This window comes from Pagrus major, chromosome 8, assembly GCF_040436345.1.
Source record: "Pagrus major chromosome 8, Pma_NU_1.0".
Classification (NCBI taxonomy): Eukaryota; Metazoa; Chordata; class Actinopteri; order Spariformes; family Sparidae; genus Pagrus; species Pagrus major.
The window spans coordinates 27,515,121-27,525,368 of NC_133222.1; positions in this window are offsets into that span (position 1 = coordinate 27,515,121).

The window sequence follows — 10,248 nt, forward strand, 5'->3', positions numbered from 1 at the left end:
AAAGATTTCTATGTCTTACATAAGAAAAAATCTGCTCATATCTCAGTAAAAAATGCATTGCCATGAAGTCTATAAGAAAGCTTTTCTATGATTTAATGAGAGGTTTTAGAGATGACCTGACTTTCATTAGACAGCAGTGTTGGATCTCAAGTGCTTAAACCATTATGTCTAAAAACAAATCTAGACACATGCAGGGCCACATAGTCATCTCACAGCAGATGGCTTTTAAAGTACTGTAGGAAGTTGGTATTTGAACTTGAGTCTTATAATGACTTTCCCCACTGTAATAAAGGATATAGGCTTTCTAGGTTATCCATTTTACAGGGGAGGGGTTGGGAGCCAGATAGCCATCAGAGATAAAGGAGATCTATATATCAAATTAAAGCGCTTGATGAAATCCACTGTATCTAATAGGGAAAGCAAATTGGCCAAAGTTGAATTAAGTGGAAACCACACTGAAAGCTGAGGAAGGTGTCAGTATATTGGCTCTCTTGTATAAAGTTAGTTGAAATTACATTTTTAACCTTTTGGCCTCACAGCCGAGCAACAAACTCTCTTATCTCTGCTCTGTTGAGGAGACATCCATCGGCCCTGCCATCATGATTTTGTTAAAGACAGCACGCTGTGGATCAAAGGCATGCACACTTACATGCACACACATTCATGTGCACACTAGATGACCACACACACCACCGACATGCTGGTAAATGATCACTGATTGTATCACTGCTCAGATAAGAGAACAACAAGCAGGTGCAATCAACCCTGATCACCAAACATAATTACAACAGTGTGTGTGTGTGTGTGTGTGTGTGTGTACTTGTAAAGCTATCTTTGTGAGAACCAGTCTTTGGTTGTTTCAGTTTTAGACCATGGGAGTGAGGACACTGGCCGGTCCTTAGGCTAATAATATAATGACATAATTATACAGTACTCTGTAGTAGTTTTGTTACAGGATATAAATGTAGACAAAATAATAATTATTTTGCACTTCTTGCTCCCTGTGTGCCTCTCTACTGGGCTTTCCAATAAATGCTAAAAAGCAATATCTACAAATAATCATGTAATATGTCAAGGGGTACAAACCATGCCATGCAGATCTGTAGCAGCAAAGAAAACCAGCACTTAAATAAATTATGCCTGAAATGTTGACTTTAAGCATTTTAATGACATGTAAAGCTGCACTAATTAATGTCTTTATAATAGTAATGGATGAAACTATGTGAAGTGTGAAACATGGTTGTAGTGATGAATCCACAGAGAATGATCACCTGATTCCCCCTTAGAATGAATGAATATTTTAAGAACTTTTAGCAGAAGGCAATTTGTTAAAACTTCACTTTGTTTGCTCAAAACATGCTCAGTGCTTCACAATGACATTGAGACTTTTAATAATCCCTTTGAACATAATTCTGAACTGCCTTGGGAAGAAACAAATTAGCTATTAGATAGCTAATTTTGGTCTCGTTTGGTGTGTCTAACAGTAAATTCATGATGGTCCACTGAACTCCGTCCTCCCTCTGGTTGTCCAGAAAACTATCAGGTGACCCAGGGGGGTGTGGCACGAAAGGACAGCTGAGAACAGGCACTCGGCCGTGGGTCCCACCTATCTCCCTCCCTCTTGTTTTCCAGCAGACTATCAGGGCCACCAAAAACTCAGTCAGCATAACTGACATGTTATTTTTTCCCAACTCTATGTTCGGTGGTTCTCTGGTGTTAATGGGTTGTGCTTGTATTTATCTCACGGTGGTTGTGAAAAGACAAACAGCCAGCTGCAGAGCTGATGCAGCAGATTTTGAGCCGTAGTTACCCCAGTAAACACACCGTCACTTTAGCTGTCGCAGCTGCAGCTTCACTGGGCTTGTTAGGTTGAGACAGGCTGGCGAGCAGCAGCAGGGCAGCCCCCCGGCAACCGAGCCTAGAGACACTTGCAGCAGAGAGCGGCTCAACCCACTGAAAACAGACATCACCAGAGCTACTGTGTGAGTTAACAGTTTGAGTCAAGCAACCAACGAAGCCAATCAATCAGAGCCGGAGTAGGTCTTGTGAGAATTAAGGACAACAGTCTGCCTGTCAGTGATCTAGGGGGGATGGAGAGGGGCGGCAGGTTAACAAGGGTGATGAATTTTGATCATTTAGCTAACAAGGGGGACGGTGTCCCTCCTCAAATCAGCTACTGTCTTTTAGCGCTTACAGTTATGCCCCGTTCACTCTTAACTCTAATCAGCTGCCATTATCTGGCTTTTGTTTTCAATGTGAATGTGTATAATCAGCATTTACTCCAGCATCAATCTGCAATTGTCATGGGTGTTTATCAGCCCGAGCGTCAATCAGCTATGATGAAAACACAAAACCCGTGTGGACGCGCTCATTTTCTCCCCTTGTCAGGCACAATGCTATGACGTGTGTTGAAGTTGAGACCATTGTCTTGTTAATACTTTTCCATCGGTCACTGTTCAGTGCTGTGCTTGCACATTGTGCAGTCGGCGCTGAGTGTGAAAGAGAGACTGAAGGAAGAGATATTTTAAAAGTAAGCACTGTTAGTGGCCTCTGTGCTGCCTGATCGGTAATGCTCATGTGCAGCTCTCAACAATGATGAGAAAGAAGCAGGTTCTCTCACTCCTTAGCCCCCCCATTGTACTGGTAAAGCTGAGGGTGAGATATGCTCAGTCATGTTTTATTGTCCTTGTTTTGGTTGTTGTCACATTTGGTGTAGATTCATCATCTGCTTTACCAGGGAGTCCTGTCAAAAATGTGTCCATGCTGTGCTCACTGTGCAGAACAACCCCCCACCCCAGCCACTGGGTTAGGTCATACCATACTGAATTCTGTTTGCAGAGTCCACTGTCAACCTTTTTTTGCATCTCACTTCTTGCTCCCTGTGTGCCTCTCTGCTGGGCTGTCCAATAAATGCCAAAAGCAATATCTACAAATAATCATGTAATGTGTCAAGGGGTACAAACCATGCCATGCAGATGTGTAGCAGCAAAGAAAACCAGCACTTAAATAAATTATGTCTGAAATGTTGACTTTGACTAGCATTTTAATGAAGTGTCACATTTAAGTTTTTCTATTATGCTGTGACAATGAGAATAAATTAAATGACTAATTAAAATCAAATTAAATTAATGCAGATTTATACATAAACCTTTTTGTTTATTCAATTATTGCATATAAATGTGAGGTGAACTTTTTCATAAACAGAATGTGTTTTTCAAGTGTTTAATATTCAAGTATTACACATAATGCTAATGCATTTCAAAAAGGTTTTTCTGTCTCCTGTATTCAGTCTCACATCTAGTTATTTAATGTATTCACACTTGACAGAAAAACTTTGCATTAGATGTGACCTTTTAAATCAAACTAGTATAATAGAATTCAATGGAAAATCTCTTAGGCATAATTACTTTTGTGTGAGCATTCGCAAGCTAAAACTAACTGCGACAGACATATATAAAGTCTACGGAGGTTAGCAATTACTGATAATTGGCATGCAATCTAATTTGACCCACTTACAAAGCAATGTGCGCACTGGTGATAAGTTTTATTGTCTGTATAACTCCAGGAGGTGTCCGAACTGTGGAGATGTGTTTCATAAATGAGATCGGAAGAAAATGAGATGGAAATGATTCGGAGTTGGCTGCTCGCGAACATGATTGAATTCTGGTGGAATCCTGGAAGATGATGACATGCCAATGACATACCGGTGTGTTCCAGTGAAAAGACAGGACACACGCAGTCCCACATTAGAGTCAGTTTCCTTTCTCTCGGCTGTTTCTCCTCACTGGAGCGCGGCGCTGGTCCGGTGGAAGTCACCGCCCCGAAGCGTTTGACTGCCATGCAACAGTGTGTCTGCCAGCAAATTATAGGGACCCAACATCTATTACAAAGTGACAGTCTGCCTCGCTTAGTCAAAATTATTATAAAGCATGAAGCATAATTTACAGGCACTCACACCTCCTGAAGCTAAATGAATCACTCATGACAAATTGGTGAAGATATAACAGTGTGAAAGCATGTATATATGGATATTTCTTCCATGCAGTCCCCATGCATGGACATCTCCGTACCATTTCCAAACCCTCACTGTCTTGACACTGCAAATATCTGGCTCTGTCAATCAAATTTAACAAGCTATAGATGGGGTGAGGCAGTGTCAGGGGGAGGTGGGGGAGGCTGTGTTAGTAGAAGCCCTCAGAATAAAACAGGAAAAAGACTGAGAGTAAAATGATTCAGATCCAGAGGAGTAACAGAGAAGTGAATTAAATTAGGTGCAGGTAAAGCAGTGTAATGACACCCAGCTGTGTTCAATGTGAGCTGACGGAGCCAAAGGATTCGCAGAAAGTTGTCCACGTCTTGTGATCACCAATTAAGGACTGCCAGGAGCAAAAATGTAACACAATTGAGTCACTTCTTAGTGTTGGATGAAATGTTAAGAGCGAATGGGAGAAATAATCACCCAGCTCACAGTTCTAATGAGAAGAAAGAGTGATGTTTCAAATGTAGTTCGCCCTCATCAAACCTTGAAACAGTACCAGACCTGTACTGTATATCTTCCACAGGATGGAATAATAGAGCTGACATCTGGAACAATGGCAATCAGCTGCTCTGTGTTCAGTCTGGTGTCGCTTTACTTCCAGCTAATCTACACTTCTTTTATTAAATGTATTCTGATTGGTTTTTGTGTTCTTCCATTTTACTCCTCTTCCTTGCCACACTTCCATTACAATGTTCTTGACAGCTTCCATTATATGAATGAATGAGATGATGAACCTTAGTGATTTGGTGATAACCAGACTTTTCATCAAGCACCACATGAGGTTGACATTTAGTTTTATCTATTTGGTCCAGTACTTTGGCTCATAACTTCCCTTATGACATCCCCATCAGCCTCAGCTGTACATCTTAGCTTGCTAACACGTTGAACTAAAACAGTGCACCTGGTACACTACACTACCACCTGGTACACTACCAGCCTGTTAGCATTGTCTTTATGAGGATGTTAGCATGTAGCTCGAAGCACCAGTGTGCCTAAGATGGCGGTTGTATGACACTTATCCGGCCCCTTCCCCCCCAACAGCCAGTCATCTGCTTTAGTTGAAGCGGGAAAGATAACAGCCAGTTGGGTTGTTGCATTGACAGGAGCGCACCGTTGAGATTTTTTTTTTTTTTTCAAATCAGATTTGCCTGGTGCATGTAGAGGTGAACATTAAAAGTGAAGTTATGGCTCCCCACTATTTCCCCAGGGGCGTAATCAAGATGGGAGACTTCCCTAAACGACTTTGGCATTTCTTACATGACATGGATCTCTGTGGCAAGTTTCATGCCAATCCACTCAGTTGTTATTGAGAAATTTTACTTAAAACCACAAATGTCTTCCTTATGTTGACGTGAGACCAAAGTCATCAGTATTCATCATTCACAATATCTCAACGTATCCCAGTGGTTTTCAAATGATTTGTACCCAAGGCACACCAAAGGGCAAACCAAAATGTTTATTTTATCTACTAAGTACAAATACAATTTGATAAACAGATATATCTCTCATTTAATATTTATAGACAAAATGATTCAAGAACTCATTTCATACTGTTAAAGCAGCAACAACAAAAAACAACAAACATTTAAACCAGACAGATCAACACTGGCTGTAAATCAGGGCCAAACACTGACCGACCTACCTTGACATCCACAGAGCTACAGCGTCTGTTGTTATGGCTAAAAAGAGATGCAGAAGAACATGATGAAAGTCCATCAACATTTCCAGGGACAGTCCTCGTTTTTGGTGGCCTGTCAGACCATAAAGTGAAATAATATTTTACACGGCAGAAAAAAACAAGAGAATAGCCCATCAGTTAACATCTTAATCATGTTGTGCTTGTTCTGACCAAGAGAGAGGGGCCTTCTCTCTCTATAGCGGCTTCATGTCACTCACTCACTGAGAAACTGCTGCAGAAAAATCACCCAGAAGCTAAGAAAATGACTTGTCTTTTCAAACCAAGTAGTGGAGAAGAAGAAGAAAAGAAAATGTCCCTGGTTTCAATTTCAGAAATCTGTTCACCTTATAATAAAAGACTGAAAATGGAAAAATAGCAAAAGAAAAAACTTCTGGATGTGAAGTCATGATTGGATATAACACCAGAGCTAATCTTTGCAGATAAGATGACAATTTTAAAAAAAAGCCCTGTAATTTTCTGAGAACGAACTTGTCTGCCTGGCTGACTGGCATGTGTGCTGTCTCTCCAAAATTGCATCAGCTCATTGATAGAATGTCATTATCGTTAGCTTCTCCACTGTGTCACTTTCTTCAGGACTGAGTATCAGCGGCTTTGCTGCTGCTCACCTCTGGATACAACTTTGAATACAGCGCAGCCGTGTCTGGAACATTGCTTTGACTTTTTCATTCAGTGGCTCTGGTGAGACTTTTCATCATAACAGAAAGTCAGTCGGATGAATCAGTGCCCCTGAAAATGTTCTTTTGCTTCCTTTGATCCTTTTTTCTTCCTCGCTCTCCACTTTTCTCTCTCAGTCCTCTCTTTCAGGGCCTGCCTTGCCCATTTTCTTTTCACTCCTTCACTACTTTAACAACATGATAAAGTTTAAAAATTGATGTTTTTCACCTGGTAATAGATCTAGTAAGATCCTCTCAGAACTTATCAATGCTGTATATTCCATATGTATGCATTTTGTCAGCTAAAACAACCAAGCAGGGAAAGGCATCACTCTGAATGAAATGCTGAATTGCAGCAATTTGCCACTTTGCAGAAATGGATATGAGATGATATCATGAGCAGGAAATACAGAGGAAGTCGTGAAGCAAAACATCCTGTTTAAAGTGGAAGTAAGTTGAATTAATAAATATATAATTTTCTGAAGGAAAACATACATAGAAAATTATTGTTGTTTTAAATAGTTGCTGAATTATAATGGCAAAGAAATCTCATATATTACACAGTAAAATATATATATAAATATATATATATTTTACTGTGTAATATATATGTAATAGAACTCAAAATTCACCCGAAAATCTTTAGTAATTTTTACTGAGATCTAACATCCCCTTAACAATCACATACTGTATAAGAGGAATAAATCCAGAAATATAACGCATAAGGAATGAGACGGAGAAGAAAGTGTCCAAAGGTTTTAATGGCCATGCTGTGAATCTGGATGATTGTCAATTCTTGGCATCCCAAAAATCTGATGACTTTCAGTGCTCCAGTTCTATTGCCATCTCAGTTCCAGAAACAAAAAAGACCTGCACCTGAGTTTTCTCAGTATTTCCATTCAGAACAAAATCTTTTGTATTCTTTATAGTGTTTGGACTGACCTCAAAAGAAAATCCCAGTGACAACAAAGAAAATCTTTTGACATTAACACAATGCGGCCGCAGCTCACGGCCATACTGACTTCCTCGGATTGTCACCAATGTATTTTAGGATACTGGATGGAGTTTTGATCTTTGTGCCACTTGAAAAAATAGCATGAATGATTGAAAACAGTCAGAGGAAAAAATAGACTGCTCAACTGGTGGGTCAGTATATCTGGAGTTCTTTTGGCTGTGGGTTTGTGTACGTAACAAAGTGCTGCAGAGTTCATCCAGGTGGAACTGACATGAATATACGAATGGAAACATTCATGACGCCATATCTTAGGTCCAGAAATACTGGTGTGTGCCTAATCAGCACAACTTTAGCTGATACACACAGAGCAGGACATGTGAATGCCTACACATTTGTACCACTTTTTCTCTCTTTCTCTCACATACAAACACATACACATGTAGATGTACAATTCCATCTCCACATCTCACCTAATAATTGACTGCCAGGTTGCATTTCCTTCTGCTCAGTCATGATTTATACATCTACATTTTCTGCAAGAATGCATCTAAAGATTTTGCTTCTAACAGCATATTATGGGTTTATGAGATTCAAGGTAATGTTTGTCACAGTTCAGTTAAAGGTTCCACAGTCCAGTGTTGCAGGAAAAGCAGAAATTTCCTCTGTCTGGCTTGGATCATTCATGATGAATGGAGGGAAATATTACCTCTAGCAAAAACAAAAAGTTTTTCGAAACAGAAGCAGAGACTTCAAAAGAAAACACTGTTGGGGCGGTCTCAGAGGAACATAGAGCATATTGCAAATATGCTGCTGCTGTATTTTGCACTGAGACTGTGGGAGTCATCTGCTGATATTAAAATATAATTCTGTTTCTTAATATGTAAGCTGATGTTCCAGGCCTCTAGAAGTCCCGAGGAGGCACTGCATGACATAAAACAACAAACTTTGCTCATGTCATCATGGATTAATGTGTGTTATCTACAAAAATAAGCTTTTACGGACGTCTCCTTTAATATATCCTGATTCGGTAGCCAAGTTGAGTCTCTTTATCAGAAAAATGTTGCAGCAGCATCATCCCAAGGGGGACAGATTCTGGAGAGCGATGCTTGAAAATAATTTGAAAAAGGACTGGGTCAGCAATCTGTGTGCGAGGAAGGAAACTTTCCTCAAGTTGGCTTTTTTTTCTCCCTCATCCCCTGTTAGAGAAAAACACTAACTGAAAAGTGGCAGTAAGAGCTAACTGGCAGCTGCTTTGGGAGAGGTACTGAGGGGTCAGCAGGTCAGCAAATGCCCTTGTTTTCCTGTTATTTATATCTGTGCACAAGACGGGCTAAATTATTATATTCAGATAATATATATATACATATATATATATATATATATATATATATATATATATATATATATATATATATATATATATATATATATATACATATATGTATATGTATGTATATGTGTGTGTGTATTAGTTTTACTGTATACTGTACATATACTACAGTACAGTTGACGTTGGTTTGTAAGGATCACAATTTGTGTTTTGTTCATCAGTGTTATGGGCTTCTGTCAGCCGAAAACGACCATATAGGTCGACTGTGCAAGCTGGTTATTAGAACCCATATTAGGTTTATTGTTAGGCAGGGACCTCAATGGCCACAGTCAATATTATGGCAGGCAAGGAGGAAGTCAGTTCAAGTAATATAGAGAGCAACAAAATCTGCATAAAGAGGCGAATTTGGATAAAACAAAGATGGGATATTCACTCAGGAGACTGCTGTTCATGTCCAGTGTGAAACTACTACCCTAGTCAAGATATATCATGTACATAATGGAACTTAAGTAAGGTACGTAACTATTCACATATGTAACATTGCGTAAGTTAGATGGTCGGGCACGCCTGTGGCTGGGACAAGGTACAAGGCAAAAGGTACGAAGTACAAGGAAATGTATTGCTCATTATACAACACAGGGTTGCATTATGAAATGAGTGTGAAAGTTCATAAATGCTTTCGTGCTACACAAATTACAGAACGTATAAATAGTTATCGATGTACAAATATACAAATATGTGCCGCTGCATCTTCATGTGCCACCGTTGCCATAGCAATCTTTCATAATAATACACAGCAACTGTCATGTTGTTTTGGGAGTCACTGGCAATAGACCTGTTCAGGAATTTGATTTGAAGATGTGTTGCTTTTTGTGCAGTATCCCAGGGACTGTTATCCATTTTGGACAATTTTGCATCTCACAATTTACTGTGCATTCGGTGACATTGTTCAGCACCAATGCAGGAAGTAGTGTTTCCCCTTTGTGTAGCAAGGTGAAATGTGAAATCAGGATGGTGGATGTCATGTAGTGCAGCTTAATTTCATGCAGGAGACATGAGTTCCCATCCTGCCAATTAACATTCACCTTTTTATTAATGATAAGCACAATCTTTCCCTAATCCAACCATATGGTAGTCGTCATGCACAGATACTGTAGAGAGCAGAAATTTTGAAAACATTGGTATAGGAAGTGAAAAAAACTAAAACAAAGGCTGAATGTCTAATCTGAGGTCTTGCAGAATTGACAAAAATGGACATTCTTGTCTGCTGACTGGGTCGAAATCGCATGATGCAATAGAGACAAGATTTCTAAACGCATTCCAAATAGCGACACAAAGTGAGAACATCTCAAAGAAATAGTGTAGCTCGATAGTGTAATAGTTAAAACTGTGTAAGTACAAGTGTAAGTTACATATCGGACCATGACTGGCTTCCAATCTAGTTGTCCTGCAATTACATACACATGTTGACCTCAGATTTAAGGTGAACTCAGAGTGAGCAGATGAATGTGAGAACAGCCTCTCATATTAAACTCTGCTCATCTGTCATTCTGCACAGTGAGTCTCTAACAT